Genomic DNA, 26,424 nt, shown 5'->3' with positions numbered 1-26,424 from the left:
TGCTAGGAATACCTACAAAAATGAGCCACAAGTTATAAAAATAATAGCACTATCCTAAAGGGGGACCTGAGGAAATGAGAAAGACTTGTTGAGTACCTGCAGATCAGTCCACATAGTAAGAAACAATCGTTAAAACATAACAACATTCATTCAATAATAAACATAGCTAAGAAATAAAATAGTTCATTAACTTAGTATGTAAATAAAGAAACATATGCCATACACATAATCATAATAGTACAACTACATCTATGATACATGTATGAAGGAATGTCAACTCATTGAGCTTCTGATTATAAGAATAAGATTCCAAGTACATTGTTACATGAATGAAACATTGTATCCAATAGTGGAAGACGAAGCCACAACTTGCTTCTCCAAAGAATAATCTCTCCTATGTAGTGCAAGAGAAGTCAAGGCTAAAACTCCTAAGAGCTTGGTCCCCTAAGCCATTTTCTAGAGTTATGAGGAGCTATTTATAACAAGTACAATGACCTTTGAGCTTCCTCATGACTCTTGAATTTATATGGCTATTCATATTCACTATATGTCTCTTTACATTCCAATGTGTGGCTTTTAATATTCCACATGTTTCCCTTGGACTTCATTACATAACATTTATTACATAAGACAATTTACAAATGAGATAATAAGACAAAATTTCTAAAGGACAAAGACTCAGCAAATGGATAAATCATTTGCTTCTTTATGGAGTTCATTTGTGATGTAAGTGTGCCATTCTCTAAACTCCATTGAGATGTCTTCGATCCGATCTAGAAAGTCCCCTTTATAACACATCTTCAACTCCAATGCCTCCGTCAGTATGTTCTTGAAGATTCACTGCATATTATTCCATAACCATGAAAGCTTCATGTGTGCTTTGACTGGTGCAAAGGCATGCTGATGAATAATAACTTTAGTCACCTCCAAGCCTTCTTGTTCTATTACTTGCTTGATTTTTTCAAAGTAATCCTTGATCTACTGGAAGATGACCTCTCTGCCTCTGATTGCTTCAAGGGTTCTGATGGCAGGATCCTGTGTTTTTGTGTTAGATACTTGAACCCATTATGTAGGCAGTTGTATGTAGCCATGGTAAACCAAATTTTCTCCAATATGAGAGTAATTATGTAGGTGAAGTCTCAACTGAACTCTGTCTATCTCGGGGGAAACCTTGTATTTCCTTTGCAAATGTTGTGGAGCATCTGGATATTTGGAATCCCACTCATGCATATAATCAAATGCTCTATTTTCTATCTTTAGGAGCTTCACCAGTTCCTGTGCATTATTTTGAATGACAGTGAGAGGAGCCATGATGTGTTGTATAAGTATCATATCGTCATATAGTCATGCCACGGTATCCTCTATTGTTTCCAACTCTTTTAGCATGGAGGACTGCTATTTTGCAGTATTAATTATCTATGATGACAGTCGCTAGTTTTTCACTGCAATATGTTCTACTTGTTGCTTCACCACAACCAATTATCTCCTTAATTTTGAATTCTCATTTAGCAAGTATTTTGAGTTATCTTGTGCCGTTGTAGTGAATGCAACATTTTCCACCATAACTGCCCTCAAATTTCTTCTAGTGTTAGAGGTGATCACCTTTTTTGTCACTACTGAGACTGGGTTCTGAGGATCATAGGGAAAGTACCTACACCTTTACTACATGATCCTATTCTTTAGCTTATCAAAAGTTATGTTGTAAACATTTGTGAATTTATACGCTGGCTGGGGTGTAATCCCCATCTCTTTGAATAGAAGATGACCTCCCATGAGTGATTGTTCATCTGGAGTACCGGGCTCATCATCCATGGGTTGGTTGGTATATTCTTACTCTAATTTCTCCTCCTCCAGCTCTTGAGTCAATTGTTCTTCTTCCAGTCTCTGCACTACTTCCTTCTCTTAGGACTGCCTATAATTCTCTTCCTCTATCTGTCACCTCTTTTCTTCATGTGCCTATTGCTTATGAAGCAACTCATCCTGATTCCTTCTCTCCTCCTCTTCCTCCCCTTCTCTCCTCTTTGGGTCTGTTTTTGGAGCTCCCATGTTTAAAGGAATGACCTTCCATTTCCTGCTACTCTCACACGATGAATGCCTGATCCTTCTCATAGGAACCATCTTCTTTACTTGAGGTGTTGTTTCCTCCTCTTCATGCTCCCGCAATTCCTTTGTTGATGGACCTTGGGGTGAAATGGTCTTCATGGCTGGATGTGTCTTCATTCTAACATTGTACTAGTTATTTATCTTTTCATATTTAGGTTGGCATATTGCTGAATACCCTGTATTGTGATTGATCCTTTAACAATATTGCCTGACAATTCTCCTAGGATCATACAGATGGAAGTCCTTGGTGTCAAAGTGTAGGTGCTTCAACTCTTATATCTTGGCTTCTATCGCCTTATGACTCTTTAATTCATAAAATCTTATCCTCAATGGAAAGACAGGCCAAGGGGATTTCTTCCTCTTGTGAAGAGTTCCCAATAACCCCTTTTCCAACTGATTTTCCACTTCTTGCATGACCACCTTGTTTGTCACATATTGTGGCATAATATGAGGGGATGTTTGACATTCGAAGCATCTGATGTATGTGCCCTCAGGAGCTGCAAACCATTCCACAATATATTGAAGTCACTGCTTCACTTGATCAGTCATGCATGGTGAATCAGTCTCAAATATCATGCAAAAAATGGCTGCAAGTAAGTGTTCGACCAATCTACCATATGCGCCTCTGAACCTTCTTTCTGATAACACCTTGTAGTGTAAATAAATTGGGAAATTCTCTTTAGGAGTATAGTTCCAATATAGTTTTGGGAACACATACTATGTACAGATTCCATCCAGAAGAAATACAGACATGTAAAATTCTGGTGCTTGATTTTCCTGTAAAGATACTTTGGCCTGCCCCACCTAACGCTGCAATTCGTATGATAATATATCCATCCAATTGAAATATTTACTACGTGTCACAATAATATTGAGCATATATATCCAATTCTCTTGGAACACTTTAGCGTTCTTGCGCCCAAAAATCCGACAATACATAGCCATTAAATATTGAGATACGTCTCTTAAGACCTTTGTTGGATAAACTGCTGATGGGCGATGGTGAAACTTGGTAGGCTCTCGACGCAATTATTCGATAACATCAACCATGTCAAGGGTAGCCCATCTTGTGTAGAAGTTGTCATTTTCATATTCATTGGGCTTGGTAATCTTAGAGTATATCTGCATATCCTCACGATAATAGGTGGTGAGCTGATTGCCACTCTCACTGTGCAACACAAGGATCCATTCAATAGCTTCTACACATGGCATGACTGGGAATTTGCATGTGATCCTATGCATCCTAGAATTATTAATGTTGATGCATGCATGCACGTCTTCTAAGTCCTTAGAAAACTTATCTTGCATGAATGTGTTGTAGATATTGCTCCATGTGACCTCTGTAGTCTTGTCAATGAAACACTGGGTGTCTGCATATATAGGAATATTGGCTTTACAACTTTGATAGGCTCATCAGTGCTTGCTCCTAAAATTTCTTTAAAGGCTACTTTGCAAAGCAGCATGTCTCCAACAGATGACGACATAGTGGTAACACTTGTAGCATGGGCACCTGTTTGTGGAATCACACTCATAATGAAAATATCAACTTAAAACAACTAACTATGTATCATAAATTATAAATCACGTTAAAAGAGTCATCATGAATGATAGATAATGAAAAAATATGAACGAAAACCGAAAATAACTTTCATGCAAGGAAAAATGCACATGCAAACTAGGAGGGCACACTTTCAAATCACGAAGGGGACATGCATGATCATTCAGGACTTCGTTGTGCACTCAAGAAAGAGGTAAAAAAAACCTAGGGTGCACTGTAGCACCCTTAAGGGTTGAAGGAATGGGAAAAAGGGCCTTCAGGTCTATAACAACTCTAGTTAAAAATCCATGTAAAATATATATAAGACCACGGTCATGGGACACATATTCCAAGTTGAATGGTGGGCAAGAACATCCTAGTGGGGTGTCACTTTGGTTTATTATGGCTAAAGGAAATTGGAAAAGGCAATGGCAAAGGATTTCGAAAGGCATGAGACATTTATTTCCATTTTATTTATGAGAATAATGGAAATTAGGAGAAAAGAGAGGTGAAAGGTCACAGGTTGCATGTAAAGAGGAAAAGGAAGGAAGGTAATGGAAAATGAAGAAAATAGAGGCCTCATTGATAAAAAGGCTTCTGAGGATTAGTTGGAAAGATTTTAGTAGGTTTTGCTGGAACTCTCTTCTATTCTTTCTCTCTCATACTCTTGGACACTTAGAGTTTTCTTGGACCACTCTTGGAAAGTGTGGCATACTTGGAGTTTTGGAGCAAGAAGGCAAAGGAAGAGCAGGAAAGCGCAAGAGGACATTGCGAACAACAACTACAATGGATTTTTCTTGCAGGTACTGAGTTGCATCTATGTTTACCTCGGTTGTTTTGGCATGCATGGAACATGCATGTGGTTTATCAGTCATGATTTTTCATTGGCATGGAGAATTTCTTGGATTGATAGTGGATTTTCCTAGAATTATAATTTACTGGATAGCCATGGTGTTGTGGGTTCATTTCTTTGTTTTTCTGGTTGGTTCTCAAGTTTCCTTTAGCTTGGGTTGAGTTATTAGTTCCTAGAAGCCCTAGTTGGACAAACGCTCTGGAACCCCTGTAACAACTTGGGTTGAGTTACTAGTCCTGAAAGCCTTGGTTGGAAAAACGCTATGGAAGCCCTTGGTGGGTTGAGTTACTAGTCCTGGAAGACCTAGTTGGACAAATGATATGGAAGCCCGACGACATCTGTGGGTTGATTTATTAGTCATGGAAGCCTTCGTTGGAAAAAACACTCTCGAGCCTTGGAAGGCTTGGGTAGAGACCAATCTAATGATGGTTTTGTGATGTATGACCATGAGGTGGAATCACTATTTAATGGATTGAGGTGGTTGGCATTTGGAAGCCCTGGATGGTTTTGATTGATGTGTTATATGAGATCCCACATTCATGCTTGGAATATGGCATGGGGGTGACTAGCTGAAGAGAGTTTTGGCTCAGCCATGTCTACGGTCGAGTGGTTCGTGGAAGTCCCTCAACTAGTTGGCCTTTGAATCATTAATATGAGGTTATTTCTCCTTATTGTTTAATGAGTATTATAATGGATTATATGGCTATTGTATCCTTGATATTTTGTTGTTATTATGATGGTTATAAGCATGTTTTATGACAATGATGATGTATGGATCTGCTCATGTTTTTATTTGTAAATGAATGAATGATGTATCTATGATCTAATAGATGATAATGCAGCTAATGAAATATGGGAACAATGATTCTTAGTGATTTTCAGATAAGTATGAGACCCCTATGCTCAGATCTGTTGTTTAAACCTATAGATTACATACTTCTGACATGTTTGACGAAATGCCTGTCATGGCTAGTAGGGGTCCAGTCAAGATCTTGTTCAAGTGATTGCATTTGTATCATTATTCCATTGCTATATTTTTGTTATGAAGGTATCATTTAGTTTTGGGCAGTGACTTGGGCTCTGGGCCTGAAAAAGTGGCTCGAATCTCGTGGACAAAGTCACAACACTGGGTAGAAAAGTCCCCAGATGCTGGCATACCCATGTTGTGGGAGTTTCTAGAGCTTCCTAGACACATGCATGCCCATATCAAGGGAGCGTCCGAGGGTTAAATGGTCTAAAAATTTAGTTAGTCTCAGGGGCTAGTTACCTGAGTGGTTGGGATGGATCATGGGAGTTCTGTTGCTAATGTGGAAGGTCTGTATGGTGCGTTTCCGTCGGTTCCGCTTCCTTAAATGACACATAGGGAGTCGAATGATATCATAGTAACTTCTCGTCACATGTTTACCTCGATTAGCTAGTTACTTGGGTATATGTGGGAGGAGGGTGTTACATATTGGTATCAGAGTAGGCCTCGTTCTCTTTGGGTGGTGTCTGGTTTCTGTTCTCTATGTGTGATACCTGATACCACAGAGTGGTATCAGAGCATGGTTCACCCCTCAGACTAGATGGGCTGTGTAATAACCTTGGTGAAAATTCCATGTAATAAAAGTAAAAAAATACAAAATAATAACCACCGATGATGGGTCACTTATTTCGAGTTGAATGTTGGGCAGAATCTTAGTGATGGAGATCACTTGTGATTGGTTATGGCTAAGGAAATTGGCAAAGGAAATGGCTAAGGCTATGGAAAGGAAAATGGCATTTTTGGCACATTTATTTATGAAAATTATGGAAATTAGGAGAAAAGGGAGGTGAAAGGTCAAATGTTGCATGTGAGGAGGAAAATGAAGGAAAATAATGGAAAATAAAGAAAATAGAGGCCTCATTCATAAAAAGGCTTATGAGGATCATTTGGTAACATTTTTCCAGTTTAGTTTTGGAGCTCTCTCATTATTCTCTCTCTCTCTCATACTCTTGGAGACTTAGAGTTTTCTTGGAGCACTCTTGGTGGGTGTGGAATACTTGGATTTTTGGAGCAAGAAGGCAAAGGAAGAGCAGGAAAGTGCGAGGAGACTTTAGGATCAGAAACTACATCAGATTTTCTTGCAGGTACCGAGTTGCATGTATGTTTCCTTCACTAGTTTTTGCATGCATGGCACATGCAAGTGGTTTCTTGGTTGTGATATGTCATTGGCATGGAGGATTGCCTCGATTGACAGTGGATTGCATAGCCTTGCCATTCCATGGATAACCATGATGATTGTGGGTTTACTTTCATTGTTTGTTTTTGGTCAGTTCTCATGTTTCCTTAGCTTGGGTTGTGTTATTAGTTCCTGGAAGCCCTAGTTGGATAAACGATTTGGAAACCCTATAATAGCTTGGGTTGAGTTACTAGTCCTGGAATCCTTGGTTGGAAAAACACTCTAGAAACCCTTGGTGGGTTGAGTTACTAGTCTTGGAAGCCTTGATTGGAAAAATGCTCCGGAAGCCTAGTGACAACTGTGGGTTGAGTTACTAGTCCTAGAAGCCTTGGTTGGAACAAATGCTCTGGAAGCCTTGGAAGGCTTGGATGGAGACCAATATGATGATGGATTTGTGATGTCCAACCGTGAGGTGGAATCAATGTTTGATGGGTTGAGGTGGATGGCCTCTGGAAGCCCTGGATGCATTTTGATTGATGTGTTCTACGAGATCCCACATTCATGCTTGGAATATGGCACGGGGTTGAATGGTTGAAGAGATATTTGGCTCAACCATTCTATGGCCGGGTGGAACGTGGAAGTCCCATCTCAGGTTTGGATTTTGAATAATTATATGTGGTCTATATGATTGTACTTTCATGAGTATTTCTGCTGCTATTATGCTGGTTATCTATGTGTTTTATGACAATAACCATGTGTGGCTCTCATCATGCTTTTACTTGTAATTGAATTATAAATGTATATATGACATAATGGATGGAATGGAAGTTAATGTGTTGAGGCATCAATGGTTCTTAGCAATTCTCATCTAAGTATGAGACCCCTATGCTCAAAACTGATAATTATACTTGTAGATTACACATTTGCAATATGTTTGATGAAATGCCTGCCATGGCTAGTAGGGGTCCAATCAAGGTCTTGAACAAGTATTTGCTTTAGTAGTATCATTTCCATGTTATTTTACTGATTTGAAGCGATGGTTTAGTTCTGGGTAGTGACAAGGGCTCTGGGCCTGAAAAAGTGGCTCAAATCTTAGAGTCGCTGGCATAGCACTGACATTTTTTGGTATTTGGTCGTTGGCAGGCAAGCTTGTGAGAGTGACTTTGGGTTTCTGGTTGCCCTCATGCCTATAACATGAGAGAGACTGAGGCTTAAGTTGTCCAAAAGTTCAGTGGGACCCCAAAGCAAGTTGTCTAAAGCATTGGATTGGTTCCTAAGGTTCTTGTAGCTGATTATTAATGTTTGTATGGTGTGTTTCCATCGGTTTCGCTTCCTTAACATGACTTAGGAGGTCGAATCATATCATTATGGCCTCTCATCGCATGTTTACCCTAACTGGCCAGTTGCTTGTGTAGATGTGGGAGGAGGGGGTTATAGATTGGTATTAGAGCATGGTTCACCCCTCAAACTGGATGGGATATGTGTTGGTCATGCATTCATGTCAGTTGCATGCGTGTTTCTCACACTTGCATTCCATGTGCTTGTTTCATTTGCATGATGTTGTTCATGGTTTTAGTGATGTCATGATGTGAAACTTGAGGTTGTTGTGGTGAAATTAAACATCGTGAGTGTATGATTGGTTACATGTCTATTTATGTTGCTTACATATATCATTGTAGTATTTTTGTTTCAATCTTGCTTGATTGGTTACATTATTGTATGGTTGGTTGCATGTATCATTCTTGTAGGATTGATTTCAAGTATTGTACATTCATGCTTGATCATACGTGTTTATGCATATGTGTGGATGGTTATGCATCACTTATGCATGTTCATGTTTGAATGTGGTCAAGTGTATAGTGATGCAACGATGGTGGTTTTCATGCATGAGGTCGTGGTGCGTGTTGTTGTTGAGGTCATGCATTGATGACTGGACCCTAGCTAGAATGGAAATTGTATGGTCATATGCTTATGTTTTATGTTTCTATATGTTGTCATGATTATGTTATACATGTATCATGCTGATTTGTTGATCTTGTAGACAAGGTATCCTCCCCGAGCTATACTTAGGTACGTTGGTTTATTGTAATTTAGTTTAGCTGACATGATACACCTTGCAGGAAAAAATATCAAATGGCTAGCAAGATGGTTGACTACAAAGACTCTCCCTATGAATCGGAAGAGAAGTATGGTGTTGGGAACCCTTCCGATCTGGTGGTTACACTGAGAGGCTTAAATAAAGAGATAAAGAGTTGTAAGGAAGATAATGACAGAATCATACATGCATAGGAGAAACAAGTAAAGATAAATGTAGTAATACTTCGGAGTTTGTAAGATTTGCAGCTACAGGGACCACGTCGGACCAGCTATGAGCAGGAGGATAGAACTAATGGGGTATGTTATCACTTAAAAATTCTAATGCCAAAATTTCTCATACTAGCTTGATGACAAAGGTCGGTGCTAGTCTAAGTTTATTTTTTGTTTTTTTACTTAGAGTCTAAGTCTTAGAGGGTCTTGAGTAAAGTATGCATTCTCCTTCATCACTGTTCATTCTCATTCATCATCGGTCTCATAGCCATGTGTCAGTTTGGTTTTAAAAAAAAATTACTTTGTACCACAAAGCCTTTTAGGTGATTTCATAGCGCATGTAACCATCCTGAAGTGTTTTCGCAACGCAAAAGTCCTTTAGGTGATTTCACAACGCATAATTCAAAATTTACACTGACCGCGCTACGAAATTGGAGATTCGTGCATTCCGCAGCGAATCTTTCCCAACTGTCAAATCTGTCAAGTTAATCTATGGCTGTGTCATTCATTGTCAGTTTGTACACTCCACATATCACGTGCAATCGCTTATCTCCATTATTACAACCACCAGGTACGTTGATACACACGGAATACAAGTTCCAAGGAAAGCCAGGTATGCACAGTTTTAATGATGATTGTAAGCCTTGCATGAGAAACAAATCTACAAGATTTCAATTTGAAAAACATTGTCATCAAGCGAGGCAGCTATCAGGCGAGGCAGCAATTCAAGCGAGGCAGCTATTAGGCGAGGCAGAGTTTGGAGTTTGAGCAGCGCTAGCATTTCCAGCCTCCATTACACTGAATCTTCATGGAGGGATCGGCAGAAAGGAAAGATCACAGATCAGGCAAATGTCTGAGAAACGAGCCTGAAGGTTTAGACATAACCTTGAAGAACAGAGAAGTCGAGCATGCATTTAAACAAGCTGGATGTTGGAATTTTTGCAAGAAGCTTCAGGGAGGTCATGCACAAGTTACTAAGGAATTTGCACTGAATTTCACAGGACTAAACTCAAAGGTTGGCATGCTAGAATTGCAGGTCTCACCAGACATGATATCCACAGTTACAGAAATTCCAAGAGGGCAAGAAAATTGGTTCAAGAATTTCAAATTTGACATGAACCCATGCAAATAATTTCTAAAGCAGGAGTTCATTAACTCAGATTTGAGCAAGTCTGTTCCTAGAAGTTATGTTAAAGAATCATATGACCCTTTGCTTACTTGTATACAGAAGTATCTGACCTGTGAAGGGAGATATAACAAAGTGTATTCATACCATTTTAAACTTCTGTTGCATTTCACAGGGAAAACATCTATTGATCTACCTTTTTACTTATTCCACAGCTTAAGTAAAATGTGTGACAAGGTACAACTGAGAAAAGAAGCCTGTGAGACTTCATTGTTCCACCATGGCTTGGTTAAGTTGATTGTTCTACATGAACTCCAGAGGGTAGGCAGAGACTGGGACACATTTATATTCATGTCTGGTTTCAAAAGAAAGACCGGTCTCAGCCCTCAAGCTACAAAAGAACCTTCAACAACAACCGATCCTCAAGCAAAAACAAGAGCCAAGAGGATTTCAAAGTTAAAGGCAAGGAAACAAGTTGGAGAGTCTACCAAGCCACTGACTATTCAGGATACACCCCAGCAGTCAATTAAAGAGAAAACTCAGGTCAAAGAAACTGCACATGAATCAAGCACAGGTGGAGGAGTTCAAGGAAGAAGAACTAGGAGCCAGGTGGCTAAAGAAAAAGGTAAGTCAGTGAGTATGAAGAAAGCCCTGTTTCAAAGGGAGACTTAAATGATTTATTGCAAGCAATTGACATTGAAGAGTCCCCACTAGTTTAAGCTGATTTAATATAGTCAGGAAAGGAGGAGGCTAAGAAGGTCAAAGCCTCAAAGAAACTCAAGTTTGATGATCAAGTTGATCAATTTGTTTTTAAGCCCAGGAGACCCATAACAAGGAAGTTCAAACAAGTACAGGAGGTACCACCAAGAGCTGATAAAACAGGGGAGGTGACATAGCTTCATGAAAGAAAGGATAAAGGAAAAACAGTTTCCACTCAAGAAGAAGTTAGTGTGGAAGACTTGAAAAGGAGATTGGAATCTGCCAACTTTGAAATTGCTAGATTGAAGAAAGCTGCTAGGAAATTTGCAGCTAAGGAGGCTTATTTCAACCAAATGCAAGCTCGGTGGGAGGACCAAACATTTCAAATTCCTGAGGTGGTTGATTTTAATGTTCAATTCCGTAGCTGGACTACTCCTGCAATAAAAGAAGCTCAATTTATCAGAAAAGTCAATAAAAACCTCAGGTCTGGGATCAAGGTAATGAAGAAACAAATTGAAGACTTAAAGATACAATTGAACCAGCCAAAAGAATCTCCATAAAGAAATCTCACTCCAAGTAAGGATATGTTTCAAAGTTTTGATGGTTTTGCTTGGTATAATCTTTTCAAACATTCCCATTCAGTTTTGGAAGGTCTTGGAACAATTGAAAGAATGTTTAAACAAAAAAGTGCTTAAATAGCAAAGTTTTAGGTTGAAACTGTGATTTTTGAAACAACTCAGCAGTTTTGTAGCGCACTACGAAACTGCCGAAGGTGATGACTAGAGCTCAGTAGTTTCGTAGCGCGCTACGAAATTGCTGAAGCTAAACAATCGAATATCAATCAACCGGTTTTGAAACATAAGCGAGAATTTTGAAAGGGGAATATATACAAGGCATCATATGAAGCTATAAACATTCAACCAGGTCAAGACAGGTGGAGAAAATATGGATTCGAATCCAACTTTAAATTTTTGTCATAAAGTGAGCACATTTACCACAGTTCAAGATAGGTCAAAATAGCTTGAAAGAGTTTTTGCCTTTACACATAAAAGAGGTGGACAACACATCAAGGATGTGGCCATCTGTTACATTTTGGATAATCAAGGATAAAGGACATGCTTCTTTGGATTCAAAAATTTTGAGGCAAACTAAAGACCGATGAGCAAGGGTAGTTTCCTATGTTTCAGGGAAATGGAGAAGATGTGACATTGAAGACCAGCATGGAGTTTTGAACATTCATCACAGCCAAACTAAAAAGGGACTAGATGTCAACGAACGAATGTTTGTAATCAAGGCTATTATTGGCATAATAAGGAGTTAGAATCCTACTTGATTTAAATCTCTAGAAAGTCTAGTTATAGTTTGTTATATTTAATAGGAAGTTAAAAGTTGAACAGGTGTCATTAGAAATAGATTTCGAGTTCCCCTCAGGTTTGAGGAGGAATCTCAGTCAGGTAGAAGAAATTTATAAATAGGAGAAAGGGAAATGTAATCAAGGTTGGAAGTTTATGTATAAAAAAAAGCTCTGTTGTCAAGCTTATGTAAAGACTCTGTTTCTTTGGTAATACAATAAATGGCTTCTGCTGCTCAAGAATCATAATGACTTCAATGTATGAATTCCTCTTATTGTCTTTCATGTTATATATAGTATTATGAGTACTTGATTACTTAGAAATCACTTGCAGTGTTCTAATTTCCTTCATATGCTCAAATACTGTCCCTTTTGTGTCTGCTGTATTTTATCTATATTGAAGTTTGAATGCCTTGATTTTATTGCAAAGCCAATTCACTGTTGATGCTAAATGACATATGACTCCATGAGCCCAATGGATGCTTGTTAATTCAGATTTTACCAGCCTCATTCCTATTTATTTTATAAAGAGTTATCCATCTCAATTATAATCACAAACCTTAAATCCTTTGAGAGAGCCCTCTCAGGCTAAGGAGGCTAAGCCTTAGCTGAAAGATTGGTCTGAAACAGTTACTTGAAGTCTTCCTGGTCTGCAGCCTTCCAGGGCCTGATTTTGAGATAACAGGGTATATGGTAGTCGGTCGCATGGTGGTCATAGATTGGATAGAGATGACACAATCATAGATGGTAAATTGTTGGACACTTCGGATAGGAGAGGGGATAGAAACAAGTATTATTCTAGTTCCGATTCAGATAAGCACCATGATCGTCATCGGTATCATCCTTACAAGCGAAGTGATAGGGGATATTTTCCCGATGAGTTTAAGAAAGAAAATCCACCAACATTTGACAGAGATATGAAGAAACCACGTGATGCAGAGGCATGGTTGCTTGGCGTGCGGAAATTCTTCAAGTTGCATGACTATTCAGAGAACATGAAAGCTAGAGTGGCTATGTTCAGTCTCAAAGGTAAAGAAGACATTTGGTGGGAAGATGTTAAGAATTCCAGATGCATTCATGAGGAGGATTTGACTTGGAGTGAGTTTGAGTGGCTATTCAAGAAGAAGTATTTGTCAGAAATATACTTTGATGATAGGGCGAAGAAATTTTATGAGCTAAAGATGGGATATATGACAGATGATGAGTACACTCGCAGGTTCTTGGAGTTACTGAGGTACGTGCCTTATGTCATAAAGGAAAAGGCCAAGAAATAGAAGTTCATTAGTGAGTTACCGGTTGCATTTAAATATAGAATTGAGTTTGATGAGCCTAGATCATTGGAGGAGGCCATTCAGAAGCTGAGGCATTGCTATGAACAATCAAAGTGTAGAACTAAGACTAATCCATAGTAGAGAGGTAATGCAAAGAACAAAGGCAAATGGGAAAAAAAGAGAGTAAGGTCTCGGGATACAGGGAACAAGGAGAATGTCGCACCACCTAAGAAGTTCAATGCATCAGATAGAGGACATGGATTCTGATCAGGAGAATAGAACAAGGAGACAGACTGGAAGCTTACAAAGTGTTGGATTTATGGTAAGGATCATAGCAGAAGAGATTTCCTGCAAAATCAGGGTGATAGACATCAGATATACAGTGTGCGGGAGGCATAAAATGTTGTAGATGTTGGTCAGAGTATTCCACGTATCTATGCAACATTGGATAATAGATAGGAAGAGCATCAGGCATCTATCATTGATATGGATGGTAAGCTTTGAGATCAACTTGTTTCTATTTTGATTGAACCTGGATCTAATTATAGCTATGTTAGTCTGACTTGGTGGATAAGCATGGTTTGAGTAAGGAATTACATGCAAATTCTTGGTTAGTGCAGTTAGATACAGGTACAAAGAAACGAGTTCATCATTGGGTAAGAGCTTGTGCATTTGAATTGAATGGTATGCCTACCGCAACACATTTGAATGTATTACTATTGGGTTCATACAATATGTTGTTGGACATGGACTGGTTGTATCTTCATAGAACCAAGGTAGATTGTTATGACAAAGCCATTGAGTGTGTTGATGACAATGGAGAACTAGGAGTCTTACAGGGTAAGAAGAAAGCTACATCAGTTAGGATGGTGACAACTATGCAAGAAAAGCGTAGTCACAGGAAAGGGTGTAAGCTATTCACAGTGCACATTTCTAGTTATAAGGGTAAGGAAGTTGATGATATAGATGTGTTGAGTAGGTACCTAGTTTTACAATAGTTCAAGGATGTATTTCCTGAGGACATTAGAATTTTCTATTGAGTTAGTACCAGGGGCAGCTCCAACATAAAAAACACCTTATAGGATGAGCACACCTGAGTTGGTTGAGTTAAAGTTGCAACTGAAGGAAATGTTGGACAAAGGATACATTAGGACAAGTGTGTCACCATGGGGCACACTGGTATTTTTTGTAAAGAAGAAAGATGGAACACTCAGATTATGCATTGATTACAAACAGTTGAACAAAGTGACTATCAAGAACAGGTATCTGTTACTGAGGATTGATGACTTGTTTGATCAGCTGAAGGGAGCAGCAGTGTTCTTGAATATTGACTTGAGATCTGGATACCATCAGGTATGCATCAAAGAGGAGGACATTTACAAGACTGCATGAAAGACCAGGTATGGGCATTATGAGTTTGTTGTAATTCCATTTGGCTTAACTAATACTCCAACTACATGTATGTGTTTGATGAATAGTGTGTTGCATCCATATTTGGATAATTTTGTTATTGTGTTCATTGATGATATACTGGTATATTCTAAAAATGAGGAAGAACATGTCGAGCACTTAGCAATAATGTTGAGGTTGTTTATAGAGCATTAGTTGTATGCTAAGCTCAACAAGTGTAGTTTCTTTTAGACTAAGGTACACTACTTGGGGCATGTTGTCTCCAAGCACGGCAGTGCAGTAGATCTAGAGAAGATAAGGGCCATCATGGAGTGTGTAGCTCCTACGAGTATGGAAGAGGTGAAATATTTCATGGGTTTGACATGCTACTGTAGGAGGTTCATCAAGAACTTCTCACAGATTGCTTATCCTATCACATCATTGCAAAGGAAAGGTAAGAAGTTCGAATGGGCTGAGGAGTGCAAGGCTAGCGTTGAGAAACTCAAGTAGTTGTTGAAACATGCACTAGTGATACAGATTGCAGATTTAGACAAAGAATTTGTAGTATGCACAGATGCTTGTAAGAGAGGACTTGGTGGAGTCCTTATGCAAGATGGACAAGTGGTATGTTATGAATGCCAGAAACTAAAAAAGCATGAGCAAAACCATCCCACACATGATTTGGAGTTAGTAGAGATCATGTTATATACCTAGGGGGGATAATATGGGGACCAAGGGAGGTACCCAAGGTAATAATGTAATAATGGGATGGGCCATAGTAATAAATAAGGTGGTTAACCCATGTCATGTAAGGGACCACAAGTAGTTAATAATAATGTAAGGGGCCCATGGTATTAGTTGATGGTATGAGGAAACCATGGTAATGATGCATGGTATTGTATGTATAAGGCCTATATAGAGGCTAGAGACTCCACATGGAGGAAGATGAAGAGAAGTATTCTTGTATGAACAGGCATATGGCTTGTGGAGTGTTCTCCTTCCTTAAGGAGTGAATGTATGGTGTTGCCCTACCATAAGGGTTTGATAATAAAGAAGCATTTATCTATATTTTGATCTTGTTATTCTTGGGTTTATTTCTGTTATCATATATCTTTTGGTATCAGATCTACAACAATTGAATGTTATATACCTAGGGGGGATAATATGGGATACCAAGGGAGGTACCCAAGGTAATAATGTAATAATGGGATGGGCCATAATAATAAATAAGGTGGTTAACCCATGTCATGTATGGGACCACAAGTAGTTAATAATAATGTAAGGGGCCCATGGTATTAGTTGATGGTATGAGGAAACCATGGTAATGATGCATGGTATTGTATGTATGAGGCCTATATAGAGGCTAGAGACTCCACATGGAGGAAGATGAAGAGAAGTATTATTGTATGAACAGGCATATGGCTTGTGGAGTGTTCTCCTTCCTTAAGGAGTGAATGTATGGTGTTGCCCTACCTTAAGGGTTTGATCAATAAAGAAGCATTTCTATATATTTGATCTTGTTCTTTCTTGGGTTTATTTCTGTTATCATATATCTTTTGGATCAGAGCTACAACAATATTTTCTTATTAGATCTATAATATTCTGGGTTAGATCTACAACAATTGGTATCAGAGCTACAATAGATCATACATGCATTGAATATCTGGAGACAATATCTTATTAGCAGGAGATTTGTACTTATGAGTGATCATATTGAATTGAGGTATTTGTTTGACCAACTGAATTTGAATTCCATGTAGGCTAGATGGTTGGCCACGATAAGCGAGTTTGATTTCGAGATCAGGTACATCAAAGGTAAAGAGAATAGGGTGGAAGATGCTCTCAGCAAATGGGTATAGGTAAATTACTTCGTAGCTATGATCTCCTATGGGAAATACTTACAAGATAAGATCTTGCGGGCAAGTCAACAGGATGTTAGGTATATGGATATTATGCACAGGTTACAACAGAGGGCAGGTACATATACAGGTGATGGTACATATACAGGTATAAGTAGTGGCACAGTTATAGGTACACGTGCAAGTGCATAGGGTATGGATTATTGTCTTACGTTATATGGGTTGGTCATTTTTCGAGACATGATATATGTACAGATAACAGTGAGCTCAAGAAGGTGATCTTGAGGGAGTTTCGTGCGAAACCTTATTTAGGTCACCTAGGTTATCAGAAGACATTAACTGCAGTGAATAGATTTTACTATTGGCTGAATTTGAAGAGGGATGTAGTAGAGTTTGTGGCTAAATGTTTTGATTTCTAGCAAGTGAAAGAAGAATGTAAGCATCTATGTGGGCCACTACAACTGATTGCAATTCCAAAATGGAAATGGGAGGTCATTTCCATGGACTTCATTACAAGGTTTCCAAAGCCAGTGAGGCAACATGATTCCATCATGGTTATTATGGACATGTTTACAAAGGTTGCACACCTCATTCCGATTAAGTCTACATTATCAGCTAGCGATGTAGCACATGTATTCATCAGAGATGTGGTTAGATTGCACGATGTTCCAAAGAAGATTATGTCAGATAGGGATGCGAAGTTCACTTCCAAGTTTTGGAAGGATTTGTTTGAAGGTTTGGGCACAAAGTTGGCCTTCAGTACAACTTATCATCCAGAGATAGATGGACAGACAGAGAGGGTCAATAGGATATTGGAGGGCATTTTGAGGATGTATGTCATGCATCAACAACGAAAGTGAGAAGAGTATCTTCCATTGATGGAGTTTGCGTACAACAAAAATTATCACGAATCATTGAGGATGAGTTCTTTTGAGGCATTATATGGGCAAAGTTAATACACTCCCATAAGTTGGAGTGATTTGGTTAACAGGGTATTGATTGGACTAGATATCTTGGCAGACATGGGACAGGAAATGCAGGTTATAAAGAATAATCTAAAGGTAGCACAGGATAGGCAAAAAAGCTATGCAGATCAGAACAAGTTGTTCAAGGAATTCTAGGTTGGGGAACATGTGTACTTGCGCATCAAACTGAAGAAGAGATCCTTGCGGATTGGATCATGTGCCAAGCTGGCACCACGGTTTTGTGGACCCTTCAACATTGTTGAGAGGATTGGGCCAGTAGCCTATCGACTTGCACTGCCTCCGATAGTGAAATTCCATGATGTTTTCCATATATATTTGCTTAATAAGTATGTTAAGGGTGTTGATCATGTGATTGACTGGTTTGTATTGCAGGTGGAACCAGATGGAGAATTCTAGCCAAAGCCTCAGTGTATATTGTAGAAAAAGGTTCTCATGCTTCGAAACCGAGCAATCGATCAAGTTAAGGTGCAATGGAAGCAATTTGGGCCCGATGAAGCTACATGGGAGATGACAGATCAGATGCGGGCTATGTATCCTTCCTTGTTTGCGAGTTGAGGCAAATCAGTTTTGGCTTGGCATTTTGGTATATGCTCTGGTATATGTTTTGATGATATTGGTTTATGGACATATGTATATGGATGTAAATACCTCCATGAGCTATGTTATAAATCTCTACTATGCAGTATGTTGTTATGATGACATGTTATTATGTTGTTATGTTATTTTGCTTTCAACAGAGTGATCATTGTAAATATTTCATCGAGCTAAGTTATAAAGCTCCATTGGCAGTATATATAGTTTGTTACAGTAGTTTTGTGGTTATAGATGTTGTTGAACACTGAGGACGATGTTCCTCCAAGGGGGAGGGTTTAGTAACAACCTTGGTGAAAATTTAATGTAATAAAAGTAAATAAAGGCAAATTAATAACCACAGATGATGGGACACTTATTCCAAGCTAAATGTTGGGCAAAATCCTAGTGATGGGGATCACTTGTGATTTTTATGGCTAACGAAATTGGCAAAGGAAATGGCTAAGGCTTTGGAAAGGAAAATGGCATTTTTGGCACATTTATTTATGAAAATAATGGAAATTAGGAGAAAAGGGAGGTGAAAGGTCATAGGTTGCATGTGAGGAGGAAAATGAAGGAAAATAATGGAAAATGAAGAAAATAAAGGCCTCATTCATAAAAAGTCTTTTGAGGATCAATTGGTAACCTTTTGTCAGTTTAGTTTTGGAGCTCTCTCATTATTCTCTCTCTCTCTCATACTCTTGGAGACTTAGAGTTTTCTTGGAGCACTCTTGGTGGGTGTAGCATACTTGGATTTTTGGAGCAAGAAGGTAAAGGAAGAGTAGGAAAGTGCAAGGAGGCATTAGGATCAATAGATACATTAGATTTTCTTGCAGGTACTGAGTTGCATGTATGTTTCCTTCACTAGTTTTGGAATACATGGCACATGCATGTGATTTCTTGGTTGTGAACTGTCACTGGCATGGAGGGTTGCCTAAATTGACAGTGGATTGCTTAACCTTTCAATTTCCTGGATATCCATGGTGATTGTGGGTTTACTTTCATTGTTTGTTTTTGTTTGGTTCTCATGTTTCCTTAGCTTGGGTTGAGTTATTAGTTCCTGGAAGCCCTGGTTGGACAAATGCTATGGATGCCTTGTAACAACTTGGGTTGAGTTAATGGTCTTGGAAGCCTTGGTTGGACAAACGCTTTGGAATCTTGACGAAATTTGTGGGTTGAGTTACTAGTCTTGGAAGCCTTGGTTGGAACAAACGCTTTGGAAGCCCTGGATGGCTTGGATGGAGACCAATATGATGATGGTTTTGTGATGTACAACCGTGAGGTGGAATCATTGTTTGATGGGTTGAGGTGGATGGCCTCTGGAAGCCTTGGATGAGTTTTGATTCATGTGTTCTATGAGATCCCACATTTATGCTTGGAATATGGCACATGGGTGAATAACTGAAGAGAGATTTGGCTAAACCATTCTACGGTTGGGTGGTGTTATCACTCAGGTTGTCCCTTTTGACTCCCAAAGGGATACGACCAAGGTAACCACAAACCAATCTTTGGACTGCAGGTCCTAGCCTACCTGCAGTCAGAGAGGGCTCTCTCTTTAGGATTTAGCTTTGTTTAAGGGATGATTTTAGGCTAGATATGATGCACATGGGTTTTGTTTGAGTTTGGTGGGATGGTTGATCTATTCAAGCAGAGTTGGCATACAAAGTGTAATAAGTTCAAACCATTGGGCATGGAGTCAATGAATGTGAACTGAGGGGTGCGTTTTCCTTGGCAGAAGAGGGGAATATGGAGCAGGATAGCTACGCATGGCACAATGATTAAATGATGGAACAAGGATGAAATGGAGGTTAGGGGATGAGAGGCAATTAAGGATCTCTCATCCAGCCAAAGAGGGAAAGTGGATGAAGACTATATAGGAGCAATGAAGGATTCCTAAACAGCATTCAGAAATGAGAAATAGCTTAAACATGATCAATTAAGTATGCATATTTATCAATAATTCAGAGGAAAACATAGAAAAGTTACAAGAATTGAGCACAGAGGGCATGAAAGTAAGCTCTGAACTGTTCTTTCTTCCTGTAACTTAGATTATGATATACAGATGATACAGATACATATAAACTGATAAACAGAGGGAGGAAAGACTTATTGAACCATGAGCAAGCACATGAATTCCACATCAAAGCTCTTCAGCCATTGAAAGCACAACCAGCCAGTTTAGATGCAAATATTCCAGCAATCTTTGATTACAGAAGTTCTTAAGCTTATAGCGCAAGTCTGGAATGAGAAATACAACCAACCAACCCTTTACACTATCCAGAGGGTGGTATAAATAGAGAAAATATTTACAACAGTAGATCTGATAGTAGATCTGGAGAAATGAATGCTTCTAACCTAACATTTATTGCAAATAAATGAAAGAATGCCTATCTACCAGCTGTGCAGGGACTGCAGCCATAAGAATCAATAAATTATTGGTCTTTTGAGCAATGCGCTAGCACTTCTGCAATAACTGTGCCTTGGGACTTGCTGCGCTGCTCATATGTGTCTTTGTACACTGTCTCTACAAAATCTGGGCTTTAAACACTTGAATTGCCCCTCTATGCGGTTCTGCTACTGTAGAGTGGCTTTAATGCTCATAACTGTGATCTGGTGGGCTTTGATGGCTCTGAGCTGCTTTATTGACTTGGATGGGGGCCTCTTTAATGTTCTGCTGCTTCGGGCTGCTGATATTTTGATCTGATACACTTTGCCACTTCCTCTGATACACTTTGACACTGAATCAGGCCATTTTCTCTCTCTGATACTCTTTAACTGTCTAATCACCCCTTTATCTGCCAATTTAATGCAAGAATTGTTGGAAATAATACTGAGAGGGGGGGTGAATCAGTATTATCAGAAAAACTTTTTCATTTTATGCTCAGACACATATACACTACTTCAGTTAAGTGAAACAGCGTGTACACGCTACTGTGTCTAAAGAAACCATCGTATAACAAGAAAACTTATGATTCAGTAGCTTATCTTCAGTAAATGCATCAGGACATTATTAACCATGATAGTAAAGCAGGTGCAGTATAACAGAACAGATCATCACACAGAAAACACACACATGAACACCATGATATAAGGTGGAAACCCAATGTGGGTGAAAACCACCTGCTGCAAGTCGTCTCTATCTTTCTTTAATATGAAACTTCAGTTTACAATCTTTTGTATTGGTGCAGCCTTATACCAGTACGCAGGCTACAACCTGCTGAAGGCTTCAACCTTCTCTCGTTCTCCAAACTTCCTTGGAAGGGAGCTCCAACCCCCTTTGCTCTTGTACTAGCTAAGATACTAGTACGTAGGTGCTGGCCTACAATCTTCTTTCCTTCAGGTACCACTTTTCATACATTTTCAGACTGGATATTCCTGAAGCACAGCATTACAATCTGAAGACCACAATTCATTCAATTTTCACAACAGATCATTGAAGCACAAAATAACCAATACTAGCATCATCAATCTTTGAATCACTGAACCACTGAAACCCTGTCAACACCAGTCACCAGAACACAGAGCAGACTACAGAACTCTGCAATAGCAGTCACACCCAACTGCAACCAAAAATCAAAATTCAGAGATATACGCTACTTCAATGAGAGAAACCCGCGTATACACGCGCTTTTACCAAAGACAACCTGCGTACAGATCTAAAAATAAATTCTCTTAACTTGCAGCTGTACCAGACATAAGTTAGATCCAGAACATAACATTGCGTCAGTATGCAGATCTAGGAATACGCATAATCAACCATATCATAATAGTGCATTTCAAACCATTAGATCCCGATCTGTCCTTAGATCTAGACTTCCATCAACTGGTGTGATCTCCCCTTAGCTTAGATCAAGCAACCCAGAAACTGCCTACTGGATCTAATACTTCATCAGATATTCAAGACTTTTCAGATACATTTTCCTAATGATCTTCTTCTCCTTATATAGCCTTAGGCCTTGCTCAATACCACGGGCCAAAACCATAGAAATACAATACCATCAACTTCAAAACTAGGGATCAACACGTCCGTCGAGACACCATGGTCCAAAACCATAGGCACAACTTCCAAGGAATAACCGCCACGGACCAAAGATAAGTTTTCCACATACACGCTCTTTTACTGAAGCCAACCTGCGTGTACACGCAACTTGGTATATAGCGAACCTGCGTATACACGACTTGGTATATAGTGAACTTGCTTGTATACGCGACTTGGTATATAGTGAACCAGCGTGTATATATTTTCTCTTCATACTTGTAGTCTGATCATCAATTCCTTGCTGCTATCCTTCTGCACTATGATTTGTCATCAGTGTGATTTGCCATCAAGGACAACACTTGTCTCATAATGCCAACAATCTCCCCCTTTGGACTTGATGGAAACCCCAAGATCCTTAGAATCATTCTCCCCCTTTGTCATCAAGGGCAAAGGGCTGTGCTCCCCCTGTGAATGTGCTGATATCTCTGCTCTGTTGTGCTGAACATGCTCCCCCTGACTGTAGGCAAGATCTGCAAAAGATGTTCTTCAAAAAGAACTACTTATACACCCTAAAGGACCTTCCTATCACCAAAAGACTTAATACATACATCCATACTCCCAACCAAGAGGGGATACATCAGAAAATAACAACCAATTATATTACATCATTCATCCCAGGCATAGTGGGGAAACCAACATAGGCCGTTACATGACCTTGACACCATAAAAGAGATATCACAAAAGAGATACATGACATAGAGATGAAAGATCTAGATCAAGACTTATGAAAGTCATCAGCAGCATCTGATAATCATCTTTTAGATCAGCAACCAAGATTTCCTTCTGTGCTCCTTCTCCTGAAACCAACAACAGTTGTGAACTAGAACCAAAAACATCTAAATGCCAATAATGCTTTATTAGATTTTAAGTTGCTCCCCTTGAAACTGTGCCTGCTGCACCCCCTGAAACTGTGCCTGTTGCACCCCCTGAAACTGTGCCTGAAGGATTCTGGCATACCCATCTCAGACCTTCTCCAACCAGAGTCTACCCTAGCTGTTCAGAACTCCATATACGCGACTTCACCTGCATAAGACAGCGTATGTACGCGTATATCCTTTATACAACACGCGTACACCATATACGCGACTTTCCCCGCACAAAACAGCGTATGTACACGGATATTCTTTATACAACACGCGTACACCAACAGACAAGCTTTAACAGCAAGATGAAGCATCAACTACTCCCAGCTTTTGTCTGAGATATTCAAAAGTTTCCCTGGGCAGTGGTTTTGTGAGAATATCAGCAACTTGCTCCTTAGAAGGAACATACTCCAACTTGACCTTCTGCTCAAGCATGTGTTCCCGGAGAAAGTGATACTTGATTGGTATGTGTTTGGTCTTTGAATGCATGACTGGATTCTTTGAAATGCTGATTGCACTTGTATTATCACATAAGATAGAGACTGGTGGAGTGCAAGTGATTTGAAAATCTTTCAAGGTCTGCATCATCCAAAGAAGTTGTGTGCAACAAGATGCCGCGGCCACATATTCTGCTTCAGCTGTAGATAAGGCAATCGAACTCTGTTTCTTGCTGAACCAAGATACTAATCTGGAACCCATGAAGAATGCACCACCACTTGTGCTTTTTCTGTCATCCACACTTCCGGCCCAATCTGCATCTGTGTAAGCATGAAGAGTGAGATCTGTATCTCTAGGATACCATAGGCCATAGTTTTGAGTCCCTTGAAGATACTTGAAGATTATTTTGACTGCCTAAAGATGAGTTTCCTTTGGGTTGGCTTGAAATCTTCCAACAATTCCTACTTCATGCATAATGTCTGGTCGGGTACCTGTCAAATAAAGCAAACTCCTAATCATGGATCTATAAGTTGGTTGATGAACTGCTGCTGATTCATCATTTGTACTGAGGCTGCATCCTGTAACCATGGGGGTACATACTGGCTTTGAATCTTCCATGCCATACTTCTTCAAGATCTGCTTGAGGTACTTGGTTTGAGACAAGAAAATACCTCCTTCATTTTGTTGGATTTGCAATCCAAGAAAGTATGTCAATTCTCCAAGTAATGACATTTCAAATTCTTTCTGCATAACCAAGGCAAAGTTTTGACTCATAGCCTCTTCATTGTTGCCAAAGATAATATCATCTACATACACAACAAGTATTAGCAATTTGTTATTTTCAACTTTCATATAGAGATTGCTATCTGCTGATCCTTTTGAAAAGCCTTGTTGGTGAAGATATTTGTCCAACCGATAGTACCAAACCCTTGGAGCTTGTTTGAGACCATAGAGAGCCTTTTTCAATCTACATACAAGGTTTGGATCATTCCCAAGAATGAAACCATCTAGCTGCTCAATGTATACTTCTTCTTCTAAGTCTCCATTCAGAAAGGCTGATTTCACGTCCATTTGAAATACCTTGAAGTTTTTAAAACTTGAGAGAGCAAGGAACATTCGGATGGCCTCAAGTCTTGCAACAGGAGCAAAAGTTTCTTCAAAATCTATTCCTTCTTGCTGTGCATACCCTTTACAAACAAGTCTGGCCTTGTTTCTAATTACTTCTCCATTTTCATTCAATTTATTTTTGAAGACCCATTTTGTCCCTATGACATTCTTATCTTTTGGTCTAGGAACCAATTCCCAAGTGTTGTTTTTTTCGATCTGCTCAAGCTCTTCATCCATTGCTTTGACCCAACATTCATCTTTGCATGCCTCTTTCACATTTTGTGGTTCAGTGGAAGAGAGTAATGCCAAATAGCTTGAAGCTTCTGCAATTGTTCTTCTTGTTTGTACTCCTGCTTCTTTCTGTCCCACAATCTGAGATTCTGGATGATTCTTCTGGACATATCTGGATGGAGTCTTCTCTTCTCTTCTTGTCTGCTCCTCTGGTTCTTCTTGATGTTCTTTTTCTTCTTGAGGTTCTTCTTCATCATTCAGTCTTTGAGTGTAGCCTTCATCTTCTTCGATGTCTTCATGATGAACTTGCCTAGGAATGTATCCCTTCTCATCAACCACTACATCAATGTTGTCAACAATTCTGCCAAGTCTTTTATTGTAGCACTTGTATGCTTTGCTATGTGGAGAATAACCAAGAAGAATGCCTTCGTCTGCTCTTGGTTCAAGTTTTCCAAGTTGCTCATCAATATTCTTAATATAACATTTGCTCCCAAAGATTTTGAAGTGCTTCACCGAAGGAGTCTTACCACACCAGAGCTCATGAGGAGTTTGAGTGCTGTTTACTCGGACATTTGTTTTGTTGAGAATAATAACCGCAGCATGTGCAGCTTCACCCCAGAAAGTTGCGGGAGTACCTGATTCATCATTGAGCATAGCACGAGCCATTTGTTGGATTGTTCTGTTCATTCTTTCCACAACTCCATTTTGCTGCGGAGTTCTAGCTGTAGAGAATTCTCTTCTTATCCCATGTTCTTCACAGAAATCGAAAAATTCATTTGAGGTAAACTCCCCACCTCTGTCAGATCTGAGGCACTTAATCTTGTGTCCTGATTCGTTTTCAGCCAAGGCTTTGAAGGATTTGAATTTTTCGAATGCTTCATCTTTGTGCTTCATAAGTCCTAACCAGACAAACCTAGAGAAATCGTCAATGAATAATATCAAATATTCTTCTCCTTGAGGTGTTCTTTTTCTGAATGGACCACATGTATCTGTATGTACTAGCTCAAGAGGCATGCTAGCTGATCCTTCCTTCTCCGGAAAATTAGTTCTGGTTTGCTTTCCAAACTGACATGATTTGCATATGGTGTTGTCTGGAATTTTGATATCTGGAAGATCACGAACTGCCTGATGTTTGCATGCTTTTCTTATTTGTGGAAAGCTTATATGCCCCAACCTCCGATGCCATAGCCAGTGTTCATCATTCTTGCTCAAATAACATTGTTGTTGTCTTTCTTCAAATATGTATAGATTATTTGGAGTCCTTCTTCCTTTGATCACTGTTTCACCTGTATCAAGATCACGAACACAACATCCATTTGATCTAAATATTACCTCTGTTCCTTGATCACACATCTGACTGACACTCAGAAGATTATGCTTCAATCCATCAACATACAAAACATTTCCAGCTTTGACCTTCTCTTTCAACGGAGCAACGCCCTTTCCTTTTATGGCTGCAGAGATATCGTTTCCAAAATAAACTTTCTTTCCATTTTCTAATGCGGTATATGATTCAAGTTTTTCTTTGTCCCCTGTCATATGCTTCGAACATCC

The sequence above is a fragment of the Pinus tabuliformis genome, chromosome 9 (assembly GCF_031772625.1).
Source record: "Pinus tabuliformis cultivar Carrire ecotype Pingquan chromosome 9, CPIR1, whole genome shotgun sequence".
In the NCBI taxonomy this organism is placed as follows: Eukaryota; Viridiplantae; Streptophyta; class Pinopsida; order Pinales; family Pinaceae; genus Pinus; species Pinus tabuliformis.
Note: the sequence above shows the minus strand (reverse complement) of the source record.